The 15,314-nt window shown below is 44.5% G+C and overlaps 1 protein-coding gene across 1 annotated transcript in view; it reads left to right on the forward strand.

Moving 5' to 3' along the window:
- Positions 1 to 7,970, forward strand: part of LOC109873805 (ubiquitin carboxyl-terminal hydrolase 20) — a 67,847-nt gene extending 59,877 nt beyond the window's left edge. Inside the window, exon 26 of the transcript XR_004206196.1 lies at positions 4,867 to 7,970. The gene's annotated coding sequence lies outside the window, so the exon portion shown is untranslated. The remainder of the gene's footprint in view (positions 1 to 4,866) is intronic.
- Positions 7,971 to 15,314: the final 7,344 nt, after the last annotated feature.

Here is a 15,314-nt window from a genome sequence, read left to right on the forward strand (position 1 = left end):
CCGTCCCCCAACACATTCCACAGCTATCTGTCTTTCTACTGAGGCCCAGTCTCTTTCTCCTTTGATTCTATGCTTCTTTCCTATCATTTATTTAATATCTCAATGTTCAAAATGTCGACTCCAACAGTAGGCTGCCCTCACACTGCCATAACCAAAGCTGGTTCAACAGCAATGCGACTGATGTCTTTCTTATCCTGGCCATGTATTAGCCAAGTAGTCTATCCATAAAAGGTTTCTAAATGGTATACTCGCGAGGCTTTTGCCGACTTGCTTTTGCAATATTCTCAATTCACATAGGCGTATCTGTAGTGCATGCTCCATTCGACTTGTATCCATCCCATTTCCAAAGAGCACCTCTTGTCCCGTTACCAAAGACAACCTCCTCCAAACATACGCTATTCAACATTTTCAGTCCTATAATGCCTTATCAACAGTAGGCCTATGTTATATCTTGCTTATTGAGAATGTGCCTCACACATACAATACCATTTAAGGGAGCCTAGTATTTTTTTATTTGAGGAGAAGTGCGATGCTTGAAGGCCTATACTCATTGAAACCAATTACAACATAATGTTGACTGTCAACACATAATGAGCAAACACTGGATGTTTGTTTATACTGTTACTGTCACACATTAATGTAGCCAATGCTATTTAATAAACTGCAGTATCAATCCACAATAGACTAGGATAGGACGATATTATTCGTGCCCCCAGCCAAATGGGAGTTGATGACAACTCAAAGACCGTCAATAATCTCCAGAATTTGAGACAAACACATGGAACTGCTTGATTGGCCAGTGACTGGCCTCCTCACACCTACAACTTCATCAAAACCGAACCCTTTCACTCCACTGCCAGCTCTTGATTGGCCAGTGACTGGCCTCCTCACACCTACAACTTCATCAAAACCGAACCCTTTCACTCCACTGCCAGCTCTTGATTGGCCAGTGACTGGCCTCCTCACACCTACAACTTCATCAAAACCGAACCCTTTCACTCCACTGCCAGCTCTTGATTGGCCAGTGACTGGCCTCCTCACACCTACAACTTCATCAAAACCGAACCCTTTCACTCCACTGCCAGCTCTTGATTGGCCAGTGACTGGCCTCCTCACACCTACAACTTCATCAAAACCGAACCCTTTCACTCCACTGCCAGCTCTTGATTGGCCAGTGACTGGCCTCCTCACACCTACAACTTCATCAAAACCGAACCCTTTCACTCCACTGCCAGCTCTTGATTGGCCAGTGACTGGCCTCCTCACACCTACAACTTCATCAAAACCGAACCCTTTCACTCCACTGCCAGCTCTTGATTGGCCAGTGACTAGCCTCCTCACACCTACAACTTCATCAAAACCGAACCCTTTCACTCCACTGCCAGCTCTTGATTGGCCAGTGACTGGCCTCCTCACACCTACAACTTCATCAAAACCGAACCCTTTCACTCCACTGCCAGCTCTTGATTGGCCAGTGACTGGCCTCCTCACACCTACAACTTCATCAAAACCGAACCCTTTCACTCCACTGCCAGCTCTTGATTGGCCAGTGACTGGCCTCCTCACACCTACAACTTCATCAAAACCGAACCCTTTCACTCCACTGCCAGCTCTTGATTGGCCAGTGACTGGCCTCCTCACACCTACAACTTCATCAAAACCGAACCCTTTCACTCCACTGCCAGCTCTTGATTGGCCAGTGACTGGCCTCCTCACACCTACAACTTCATCAAAACCGAACCCTTTCACTCCACTGCCAGCTCTTGATTGGCCAGTGACTGGCCTCCTCACACCTACAACTTCATCAAAACCGAACCCTTTCACTCCACTGCCAGCTCTTGATTGGCCAGTGACTGGCCTCCTCACACCTACAACTTCATCAAAACCGAACCCTTTCACTCCACTGCCAGCTCTTGATTGGCCAGTGACTGGCCTCCTCACACCTACAACTTCATCAAAACCGAACCCTTTCACTCCACTGCCAGCTCTTGATTGGCCAGTGACTGGCCTCCTCACACCTACAACTTCATCAAAACCGAACCCTTTCACTCCACTGCCAGCTCTTGATTGGCCAGTGACTGGCCTCCTCACACCTACAACTTCATCAAAACCGAACCCTTTCACTCCACTGCCAGCTCTTGATTGGCCAGTGACTGGCCTCCTCACACCTACAACTTCATCAAAACCGAACCCTTTCACTCCACTGCCAGCTCTTGATTGGCCAGTGACTGGCCTCCTCACACCTACAACTTCATCAAAACTGAACCCTTTCACTCCACTGCCAGCTCTTGATTGGCCAGTGACTGGCCTCCTCACACCTACAACTTCATCAAAACCGAACCCTTTCACTCCACTGCCAGCTCTTGATTGGCCAGTGACTGGCCTCCTCACACCTACAACTTCATCAAAACCGAACCCTTTCACTCCACTGCCAGCTCTTGATTGGCCAGTGACTGGCCTCCTCACACCTACAACTTCATCAAAACCGAACCCTTTCACTCCACTGCCAGCTCTTGATTGGCCAGTGACTGGCCTCCTCACACCTACAACTTCATCAAAACCGAACCCTTTCACTCCACTGCCAGCTCTTGATTGGCCAGTGACTGGCCTCCTCACACCTACAACTTCATCAAAACCGAACCCTTTCACTCCACTGCCAGCTCTTGATTGGCCAGTGACTGGCCTCCTCACACCTACAACTTCATCAAAACCGAACCCTTTCACTCCACTGCCAGCTCTTGATTGGCCAGTGACTGGCCTCCTCACACCTACAACTTCATCAAAACCGAACCCTTTCACTCCACTGCCAGCTCTTGATTGGCCAGTGACTGGCCTCCTCACACCTACAACTTCATCAAAACCGAACCCTTTCACTCCACTGCCAGCTCTTGATTGGCCAGTGACTGGCCTCCTCACACCTACAACTTCATCAAAACCGAACCCTTTCACTCCACTGCCAGCTCTTGATTGGCCAGTGACTGGCCTCCTCACACCTACAACTTCATCAAAACCGAACCCTTTCACTCCACTGCCAGCTCTTGATTGGCCAGTGACTGGCCTCCTCACACCTACAACTTCATCAAAACCGAACCCTTTCACTCCACTGCCAGCTCTTGATTGGCCAGTGACTGGCCTCCTCACACCTACAACTTCATCAAAACCGAACCCTTTCACTCCACTGCCAGCTCTTGATTGGCCAGTGACTGGCCTCCTCACACCTACAACTTCATCAAAACCGAACCCTTTCACTCCACTGCCAGCTCTTGATTGGCCAGTGACTGGCCTCCTCACACCTACAACTTCATCAAAACCGAACCCTTTCACTCCACTGCCAGCTCTTGATTGGCCAGTGACTGGCCTCCTCACACCTACAACTTCATCAAAACCGAACCCTTTCACTCCACTGCCAGCTCTTGATTGGCCAGTGACTGGCCTCCTCACACCTACAACTTCATCAAAACCGAACCCTTTCACTCCACTGCCAGCTCTTGATTGGCCAGTGACTGGCCTCCTCACACCTACAACTTCATCAAAACCGAACCCTTTCACTCCACTGCCAGCTCTTGATTGGCCAGTGACTGGCCTCCTCACACCTACAACTTCATCAAAACCGAACCCTTTCACTCCACTGCCAGCTCTTGATTGGCCAGTGACTGGCCTCCTCACACCTACAACTTCATCAAAACCGAACCCTTTCACTCCACTGCCAGCTCTTGATTGGCCAGTGACTGGCCTCCTCACACCTACAACTTCATCAAAACCGAACCCTTTCACTCCACTGCCAGCTCTTGATTGGCCAGTGACTGGCCTCCTCACACCTACAACTTCATCAAAACCGAACCCTTTCACTCCACTGCCAGCTCTTGATTGGCCAGTGACTGGCCTCCTCACACCTACAACTTCATCCAAACCGAACCCTTTCACTCCACTGCCAGCTCTTGATTGGCCAGTGACTGGCCTCCTCACACCTACAACTTCATCCAAACCGAACCCTTTCACTCCACTGCCAGCTCTTGATTGGCCAGTGACTGGCCTCCTCACACCTACAACTTCATCAAAACCGAACCCTTTCACTCCACTGCCAGCTCTTGATTGGCCAGTGACTGGCCTCCTCACACCTACAACTTCATCAAAACCGAACCCTTTCACTCCACTGCCAGCTCTTGATTGGCCAGTGACTGGCCAAGGCCTCTTCACACCTACAACTTCATCAAAACCGAACCCTTTCACTCCACTGCCAGCTCTTGATTGGCCAGTGACTGGCCAAGGCCTCCTCACACCTACAACTTCATCAAAACCGAACCCTTTCACTCCACTGCCAGCTCTTGATTGGCCAGTGACTGGCCAAGGCCTCCTCACACCTACAACTTCATCAAAACCGAACCCTTTCACTCCACTGCCAGCTCTTGATTGGCCAGTGACTGGCCAAGGCCTCCTCACACCTACAACTTCATCAAAACCGAACCCTTTCACTCCACTGCCAGCTCTTGCACTCATAATAAGGGCTGTGAAAATATTTATTTATGACCTATAGCGCTTCCGCCATCGCTTAGATTTACAATTGCGTAAGTTTTATTTAAAAAATTGGGAAATTGAGAAATATACAGATTTCTGTAATCTGAAAAGAAACTGGACAATAAATAGTTCTTCACTCAGATGAACTTTCTTGCAACAGGATTGACAGTACTGCACGTAAACATGACAATGAGTTAACATAAACACAACTGTTGGCTAATGTGAGTGAGATAAGGGGAACTGTTTGGGTTTATGAACCATTAAAATGATCAACATTATTTTCATTGTACAGTATTTATTATTTCACATCTGTATCCTTTTGACTATTTGTTTGTTTCTTTTGTCTTACAGAAGGGATTTGGAAAGACTTTCTTGGAACTCTCAAAACATCCCACAATGATGTCATAAACAACCCAGTATTTACTAGAACAATGGCCTTACCATCATGGCTCACACTGTGTCATAAACAAGCCAGTATTTCTTTCTGACTAAGTGACCTGACAAGGAAAGATACTAGAACCTGGAGTTCTGAATTACTTTTGGCCCTACTCAAGTGAATTACTCTGGGCCCTGATCATAATGTATCAGTCTACAATAAATCTAACATTGAAATACTGTCAGTGTCTTGGCTCAAAGATGTAGTACAAGCGTATTATAGATTTCTTACTAAAATAGCTTGATTAAACAGTTTCTCCTGTGTCAGTCAGTCAATACATTGCTTATGATTCCCTTGACGTTGGTCTATTAAAAGATGGGTGCAGGAAAAATCTGTTGCGTATTATACAACACCAGACCCTATTTTGGCAAAGACGTGGAGACACACACACCCGTCAGACACTGTGGACCCACGCACATAACTCTGTTCTATAGGAATCTCTCACCTGGGTGAGATCCAGTAGCCTGGATCTCACATCGCTGTGCTCACTATTGTTTTACTTGACTTGAGCAAAGCATTCAGTCTGGTTTAACCAGGGTACAGACAGATCCAGAGCCAAACAGCAGAGGGGAAAGGGAAACTCTCTTTGAAGTTTGGCGCTCCCACCTACAAAGTTTCCACACCACCTGCATCTTTTCAAACAATCCGAACGCACGCTTTCTGAAAATTACATGCCCGGGGGAGAGAAATGGTTAGGAGGACTGACATGCTATGGGTGTTTACCTGTATATAATACCTAGTCAGTTGTACAACTGAATTGCATTCCACTTAAATGTGACAAACTCCTTTCATGCACAGGAATATTTCTCATAAAAGAATGATAAAGAGTCCTTCTTGCCAACAGTAGCACCATGGACATTATCCAGGAGTTGACATGGACACATCTGCCTTGTGTTAAAACTGAGCAAATGAGGCTATTATTGTGAGGATGTATTAAGAGAGAACCAACAACAGAAACTGACACCAAATGATCTTTTTTCTAGGTCAGGTTGTTGTAAAGGTTATGGATACATTTGAGAAGTCTAAGAACAGTTGCATATAAGGATTTAAGTGCCCTTCATGGCAGGAGAAACTGTCACCATGAAAAGCGAACAGTAAATTGGAGAGCGTTTTGTTGACAAGTTTGAGATTTATGGTAAACACCAGTCTATTAGCACTGACATCATTGGACATTGGCATTGGGAGGATTGTACTATTGTTAGTGTTATGATGTGGAGGACATCTGTATCTATATATTTGACAGATGTAGGATCTTACTTTGATCACCCTGTTACAGGTGACATTTCCTGCAATCCAGGAAATGCTCAACTTGTAGTGTTTAAAAATGCTTCTGAAGTTTGTCATTTCCACTTCGAAATTTCTGATTTTCCTTTAGGAAAAATGTCCATTAATTATAATTCACATATTAATTCACATGGCCTGGAGCTGTAGCAAACTGTCTCAAATTAACATCTTACATTTGTATATTTCTGTCTGGGCCTCTGATGCTGATGATAAATGGGACAATCCAGGAAGGATATAGAAACCTCTCTTTCGCTCTCTTTATTTCTCTCATTGTCAACCAAGGGTTTTCCAAGGACATTTTAGCTAATGCTGCACTGCTTTTATGGCACAGTGCTTCATAACACTATGGAGTTGCGGGTTCAAGTCCTGCTCCTCAATGGAAGCTGACACGTTTCATAGCACCTATCCCCAGCCAGTATCCTGGCGACAGTAGGCTTAGCTATCCAGCTTTTAAATTCTGAATTCGTCCCTGGCCCTTTTTTCATCTCTGATATCTGAGTAATGATTTAATTAACTATAATGACAGAGTTCAAATTGACTGGAAAGTTTTATTTCAAGGAGAGAGGAGCGCGTGTGCGTTCCTAAGAGGTAGACTCTCTTTGAAGTTTGGCGCTCCCACCTACAAAGTTTCCACACCGCCTGCATCTTTTCAAACAATCCGAACGCACGCTTTCTCGAAATGACATGCCCGGGGGAGAGAAATGGTTAGGAGGACTGACATGCTATGGGTGTATAATAAAAATGTCTCTGTTTATAGTTGCGGTCACGACATGTTTTTCCTTGACAAAGTGTGACGTTTCAATTAAGGCAGGGATGGGAAACTCTGAAGGGGGTGGGGGCCACACTAAACATGAACTCATCATGAGGAGCTGCAGTTTATTGCAGATCTGCAAGCATTTTGCCATAGGGTGGTGAGAAATGTTTGCAGGTTTTAATATGATATCTGAGTGAGACTGACTAACAAAATCATTGGGGGCCCACCAGCCGGTAATTAGGACCCTGATAGGCCCCAGGCCGCCAGTTGCCCATCCCTGAATTAAGGACATGTGAGATCTCTTTAATCTATTAGTAGGCCTTTAAAATGTCCTCTATAGCCTTACACAGGTAACCAATTCTACTTTCACCCCTGAAAAGAGGACACAATAGGCAATCCAAAGTAATAATCATTTATTCATATAATGAGGGTAGTATTTAGTGCCTATAAATTCATATTATTTTTGAAAGAAAATAGGGAGGCACAAGAAAATCTGGTCACAACCCAACGGGCAAAAACAGGTTGAATCAACACATAATTCCAACAAAAAAATGTAATGTGATGAAGTTGAATTAATGTGGAAAACTGATTTGGATTAGCAAAAAGTCATCAATGTAAGGGAATTTCATATTTTTTTCACCCTATTTTTTATCTAACTCCTAAGACATGGTGAAATATTTTGTTGATTTCTGTTGAAAACTCAACCAAATGCAAATCAAAACTAGATGTTGAAATGATGTCTGTGCACAGTGGAAATGTGGACACAGTAGACGCTGTCAAGATCAAATAAAATGTTATTTGTCACATGCTTGGTAAACAATGCAGAGAGAAATAATAACAGGAGGAATATATACACAGTGAGTAAATGCTATATACACAGTGAGTAATGGCTATATACACAGTGAGTAATGGCTATATACACAGTGAGTAATGGCTATATACACAGTGAGTAATGGCTATATACACAGTGAGTAATGGCTATATACACAGTGAGTAATGGCTATATACACAGTGAGTAATGGCTATATACACAGTGAGTAATGGCTATATACACAGTGAGTAATGGCTATATACACAGTGAGTAATGGCTATATACACAGTGAGTAATGGCTATATACACAGTGAGTAATGGCTATATACACAGTGAGTAATGGCTATATACACAGTGAGTAATGGCTATATACACAGTGAGTAATGGCTATATACACAGTGAGTAATGGCTATATACACAGTGAGTAATGGCTATATACACAGTGAGTAATGGCTATATGCACAGTGAGTAATGGCTATATACACAGTGAGTAATGGCTATATGCACAGTGAGTAATGGCTATATACACAGTGAGTAATGGCTATATACACAGTGAGTAATGGCTATATGCACAGTGAGTAATGGCTATATACACAGTGAGTAATGGCTATATGCACAGTGAGTAATGGCTATATACACAGTGAGTAATGGCTATATACACAGTGAGTAATGGCTATATGCACAGTGAGTAATGGCTATATACACAGTGAGTAATGGCTATATGCACAGTGAGTAATGGCTATATACAGAAATGAAGAATGACAGAAATCCCATTTAGATTAAGGTAATTCATCTCAACAGAAGATGCAAGTCGAGGATGCAATGGCGTGTCATTACCACACACTTTGAAGATGTTAGAAAAACTCTCCACATTGAATTTTCCACAGCCAGCAAGACGAGTAACCAACAGCAAAATAACTAGGCTATGCATAGGCAGCGTGTGAGATTCAAGTTTGCGGGAGCACATTTTCACCATAGAAATACACCTTTATAAGAAAGCGTTCCATGCATCATCGCATTTGCTGCATCCTGTAGCACAAACTCCAAAACGTTCTGGGACACTGTAAAGTCCATGGGGAATAAGAGCACCTCCTCCCAGCTGCCCACTGCACTGAGGCTAGGAAACAATGTCACCATCGATAAATCTACTATAATTGAGAATTTGAATAAGCATTTTTCTACGGCTGGCCATGCTTTCCACCTGACTACCCCTACCCCAGTCAACAGCCCTGCACCCCCCACAGCAACTTGCCCAAAACTCCCCTTCACCCAAATCCAGATAGCTGATGTTCTGAAAGAGTTGCAAAATCTGGACCCCTACAAATCAGCTGGGCTAGACAATCAGGATCCTCTCTCCCTAAAAATATCTGCCGCAAGTGTTGCAACCCCTATTACTAGCCTGTTCAACCTCTCTTTTGTATTGTCTGAGATCCCCAAAGATTGGAAAGCTGCCGCGGTCATCCCCCTCTTCAAAGGGGGAGACACTCTAGATCCAAACTGTTAGACCTATATCTATCCTACTCTGCCTTTTCTAAGGTCTTCGAAAACCAAGTGAACAAACAGATCACCGACCATTTCGAATCCCACCGTACCTTCTCCGCAATGCAATCTGATTTCCAAACTGGTCATGGGTGCACCTCAGCCATACTGAAGGTCCTAAACGATATCAGAACCGCCATCGCTAAAATAATATACTGTGCAGCCGTATTCATCGACCTGGCCAAGGCTTTCGACTCTGTCAATCAACACATTCTTATCGGCAGATTCAACAGCCTTGGTGTCGCTAGTGACTGCCTCACCTGGTTCACCAACTACTTCTCAGATAGAGTTCAGTGTGTCAAATCTGAGGGCCTGTTGTCCGGACCTCTGGCAGTCTCTATGGGGGTTAAATTCTCGAGCCGACTCTTTTCTCTGTATACATCAATGATGTCACTCTTGCTGCTGGTGATTCTCTGGTCCACCTCTACACAGACGACACCATTCTGTATACTTCTGGCCCTTCTTTGGACACTGTGTTAACTAACCTCCAGACGAGCTTCTATGCCATACAACTCTCCTTCCGTGGCCTCCAACTGCTCTTAAATGCAAGTAAAACTAAATGCATGCTCTTCAACCGATCGCTGCCCGCACCTGCCCGCCCATCCAGCATCACTACTCTGGACGGTTCTGACTTAGAATATGTGGACAATTACAAATACTTAGGTGTCTGGTTAGACTGTAAACTCTCCTTCCAGACTCACATTAAGCATCTCCAATCCAAAATTAAATCTAGAATCGGCTTCTGTATTTCGCAACAAAGTACCCTTCACTCATGCTGCCCAACATACCCTCGTAAAACTGACTATCCTACCGATCCTTGTCTTCGGCGATGTCATTTACAAAATAGCCTCCAACACTCTACTCAGCAAATTGGATGCAGTCTATCACAGTGCCATCCGTTTAGTCATCAAAGCCCCTTATTGTCACGAGTCCTACCGAAGGTGGCTCCCCTTCCCGTTCGGGTGGCGCTCGGCGGTCCTCGTCACCGGACTACTAGCTGCCACCGATCCTTTTTTCCCCTTTCTGTTTATTGGTTTCACCTGTTGGTGTTTTAGGCTGATTAGTCCGGCTGTATTTGCCCGCCTGCTCTTTGTGCAGGATTGTTTTGTGTAACGTGTGTGCACGTCTGTGGGTTACCTGTTTCCCCTTTCATTGGGTTTGCCTGGACAGTTTAAGTCCCCGTGTTTGGGGCATTTCTTTTGTTGTGTGCCCTGTGCTGTCGTGGGGTTTGCGTATGTTCACCGTTTTTGTGCATAAAATATAGCGCTACCCTGAACTCTCTGCTTCCTGCGCTTGACTTCTCACCCACTACACCCAGTCCGTTACAGAGTCAGCAGGAGCAGCTGCCAACCCCCTTCCATCGATGGAGGAACGTGTCCTCCATCATACCACCGTCCTCCATCGGATATGATCGGCGATGGATCAGATGATGGAGAGAATGGACCGATGAGAGAGGAGTGGCCTCCTCTCTTCACCTCCGGTTCCTCCGACGAATCCCCTTTTTCCTCCCTCCGCATCCGGCTCCGGCGCTCTCCTTCTTGCGCTCCCGAGGGCATATGATGGAGAGGCGGCTGGGTGCCAGGCGGTTTTTGCTCCAACTTGAACTGTACCTGGCTACCGTGAGGCCAACTCCCTCGGGGGAGGAGAGTGTGAGTGTCCTCGTCTCCTGCTTATTTTCCACCATACTTTGCAAATAAATTCATTAAAAATCCTACAATGTGATTTTTCTGGATTTCTTTCCCTCATTTTGTCTGTCATAGTTGAAGTGTACCTATGATGAAAATTACAGGCCTCTCACGTCTTTTTAAGTGGGAGAACTTGCACAATTGTACATATGAGATGAGTAATGCAAGATATGTAAACATTATTAAAGTGACTAGTGTTCCATTTATTAAAGTGGCCAATGATTCCAAGTTTGTATGTAGGCAGCAGCCTCTCTGTGCTAGTAATGGCTATTTAACAGTCTGATGGCCTTGAGATAGAAGCAACTATCGTAACAACTTTTGAGGTAAGATAGCATTTCTTAATAATGCATTCAGTATTACCCTGTGCTATGGGCAACAAGGTGGTAAAACACACAGTGATGATCAGATAAAGTAACACCACAACAGAGGATCTGTCCATTTAAAGCCTCTTGGTCCAGAGTATGGCAGATGTTATGGGTGTGCCAAGTAACATGTTGGATAAAGTCCATAGAGCTCAAAAGAGTCATAAGTTAAATGGCCTTGGAGTCAGTCTCTTTGTCAATATGAATATTAAAATCACCCAACACAATGATTTTATCATAGTTCTCAAGGAAAATAGACAATAGTTCATATAAATCAGTAAAGAATGTGGGGCAGTGCTTTGGTGGCCTATACAGGGTGATGGCCAGCACTGGTGGCTCACATTTAAACAGTATAGCATGATGCTCAAAAGACCCAAAAACACCAAATGAAATGTCCTTACAGCTGATAGCATTAGTAAAAATAGAGGCTGTCCCTTTATCCGTTTTCTGATAAACTGTGAAAAGCTGTAGGCCGAGGGGAAGCTTCAATAAGAGCGCCATTACAGTCTGATGACAGCCATGTTTCAATGAGAAACAATCAACTTTTTGCTCAGTACTGAGGTCATTCACGAGAAAGCTTTTACTTGTGATTGCTCTAACATTTAAAAACTTGGTTGTAACGTTAATAATTTGCTTGTTATTCTATTGGTTACCTTGAGACAGATGCCCACACCCTCTCTGCCCCTGGGGCATCTGTCTCGTGGTAACCAATAGAATAACAAGCAAATTATTAACGTACAATATCGAATTTAAAGGAACATAAATTAGGTTACTCACAATAACCATAGTGCCATTTCTACAGGAGTTGATATGCTTTCCAAGTCATCAGAGAACACTTTCTCTGACACAGAGAAATGGAGCACTACCAGACCATGCCCATCAGTCTCTAAAACAGTTTGCAATGTTGCTGGAAATAATCCTGGAACCCCTGCAGATAGGGTGAATCCTGTCTCTTTTAAAATGTGCTGGTTGCTCCCACAGCAATAAGTCAGTTGAAACGTTCTGAACCCCTTTAGTAGTAGGGGAGGGGGCCAGAAATAATTATTATCTTCCCTGTACTAGCGAGGGTGTTTAAATTGTTTTGTAGTTGTTCCTCAGATCGTTAAAACCTACGTGAGTGATGATGGTGTCCATATTGGAGTAATTGGCCAGAACCGTGGGCCGGAGGGAGGTGATGTCATGGACACAGGCTCCTGGGTGACAGTGGACCTTGGTCGGGCCACATATCGCATGCAGACCAAAATCTTTCACCATCGAGCTACCCACATGATGGTGGTCATGATGGAATCCGATGGGGAAGTGACCTACTGAACTGCGGTGGCCATGGGGGAGGTGCCACTGGACGGCCACCGGTTGTTGGTATACACCCAGGATCCGTGCTGATTCCCGGTGCTGGTACTGTAGGTCCATCTCATGCGGGGCAAAGCTGTTTGATAGCTGGATCAGATCTTCTCAGATAGATGAAGAGTGGCCAGACTGACTACCCGATCTCTTATGCCTTGCGAGTGTCCAGTCTCCCATGGGCTGCGGAGTTGAGATTAACATCTGTCTTTTGGATTTGGACAGATCAACGCCGCCCGACTAATCTACACCTTTGCTATAGGATGTATTGAAAACTGAGATTCGGTTCACCTGTGTTACAGCAAGGTAGGTCTACTTAGAAGCAGGTTATCCTTTTCTCGCAACCGAGCTAACAGCCAGAGGATCTCTTCCCAAGCTGCTTGAAGGGCAGGCAAATCCATTTTCCAGTTCCACGTTATCTTTATCTTGTGATTGTATGGAAAACATCTCACACCTGACACATTTGTGCCCAGCCGTGGATAAAAACACAGGTGGGCTAGAACTGCTAGCGTTAGCCTGCTCCGTTTTCATGATGGCTTGCAGCTAACTGCTACTTAACAGGAATCCGGAACACAAACTTGCGGCCCCAGCCAGCCGTAAAGGCTGACCACGTCGCAGAATCCATAGCAATGCAAACTTTAGCTATGATTAAAAACTATTTAATTAAAACTATTTCATAAAAACAATAAACAATACACTGTTCTGTTGCTTGAGGATGTTGCCTGTCATCCAGGCAACATCCGCACCATCACCGTGGGGACGACATCATCGATGCACTTATTAATGCATAGAGTTTTGGTCAGATTTAGGGCAAAAGAGAGCTTTTTATGCATTTCTGTGTGTGGAATAATGATGATATAGAGTTTTTTGCCTCTAGTTGCACAGGTGACATGCTGGTAGAAATGAGGTAAAAAAATATTTCAGTTTTCCTGCATTAAAGTCACTGACCACTAGGAGTGTCGCCTCTGGATGAGCATTTTCTTGTTTGCTTATGGCCCTATACAGTGCGGTCTTTGTGCCAGCATCAGTTTGTGGTGGTAAATAGACAGCTATGAAAAATATAGATATAAACTCTCTTGGTAAATAGTATGTCCTATAGCTTATCATGAGGTATTCTAATTCAGGCGAGCAGAACCTAGAGATTTCCTTAATATTAGAGATGGCGCACCGGTTGTTATTGAACAAAGAGACACAAATCCCTGGAGCTTCCCTGACGCTGCCGATATATAGAAAAAACAGCTTTATATTTACCATGTTCTTGGTCAGCCACAAAACACAGGATATTACAGTTCTTCGGATCCCGTTGATAGAATAGTCTCGAATGCAGCTCATCCAGTTTATTCTCCAGTGATTGCACATTCATCAATAGAACGGAGAGTAGAGGCGAATTTATCCACTCTTCGACGTAGTCTCGGCAGGTATCCAGCACGCCAGCCTTTATAGCGCCATCTCTTCCTTCTTCGAGTGTCGGGATTTGGGTCTGGTCTGGGATAATGAATATGTCTTTGGCCTCTGACCAATTGAAGTAGAAGTCCTCGTCCAACTGAAATCAAATGTTATTGGTCACATACACATATTTAGCAGATGTTATTGCAAGTGTAGAGAAATGCTTGTGTTCCTAGCTCCAACAGTGCCGTAGTATCTAACAATTTACAACACACAAATCTAAAAATAATAGAATGGAAATTAGAAATATATAAATATTAGGATGAGCAATGTCTCATATATACTGTATGAGATGAGTAAAGCAGTATGTAAACATTATTAAAATGACTAGTGTTCCATTATTAAAGTGGCCAGTGATTGCATGTCTATGTACAGTGGGGCAAAAAAGTATTTAGTCAGCCACCAATTGTGCAAGTTCCCTCACTTAAAAAGATGAGAGAGGCCTGTAATTTTCATCATAGGTACACTTCAACTATGACAGACAAATGTAGGATTTTTTATAAATTTATTTGCAAATTATGGTGGAAAATAAGTATTTGGTCACCTACAAACAAACAAGATTTCTGGCTCTCACAGACTTGTAACTTCTTCTTTAAGAGGCTCCTCTGTCCTCCACTTGTTACCTGTATTAATGGCACCTGTTTGAACTTGTTATCAGTATAAAAGACACCTGTCCACAACCTCAAACAGTCACACTCCAAACTCCACTATGGCCAAGACCAAAGAGCTGTCAAAGGACATCAGAAACAAAATTGTAGACCTGCACCAGGCTGGGAAGACTGAATCTGCAATAGGTAAGCAGCTTGGTTTGAAGAAATCAACTGTGGGAGCAATTATTAGGAAAATGGAAGACATACAAGACCACTGATAATCTCCCTCGATCTGGGGGTCCACGCAAGATCTCACCCCGTGGGGTCAAAATGATCACAAGAACGGTGAGCAAAAATCCCAGAACCACACGGGGGGACCTAGTGAATGACCTGCAGAGAGCTGGGACCCAAGTAACAAAGCCTACCATCAGTAACACACTACGCAGCCAGGGACTCAAATCCTGCAGTGCCAGACGTGTCCACAAGCCAGTACATGTCCAGGCCCGTCTGAAGTTTGCTAGAGAGCATTTGGATGATCCAGAAGAAGATTG

Source organism: Oncorhynchus kisutch, linkage group LG29 (assembly GCF_002021735.2).
Source record: "Oncorhynchus kisutch isolate 150728-3 linkage group LG29, Okis_V2, whole genome shotgun sequence".
NCBI lineage: Eukaryota > Metazoa > Chordata > Actinopteri > Salmoniformes > Salmonidae > Oncorhynchus > Oncorhynchus kisutch.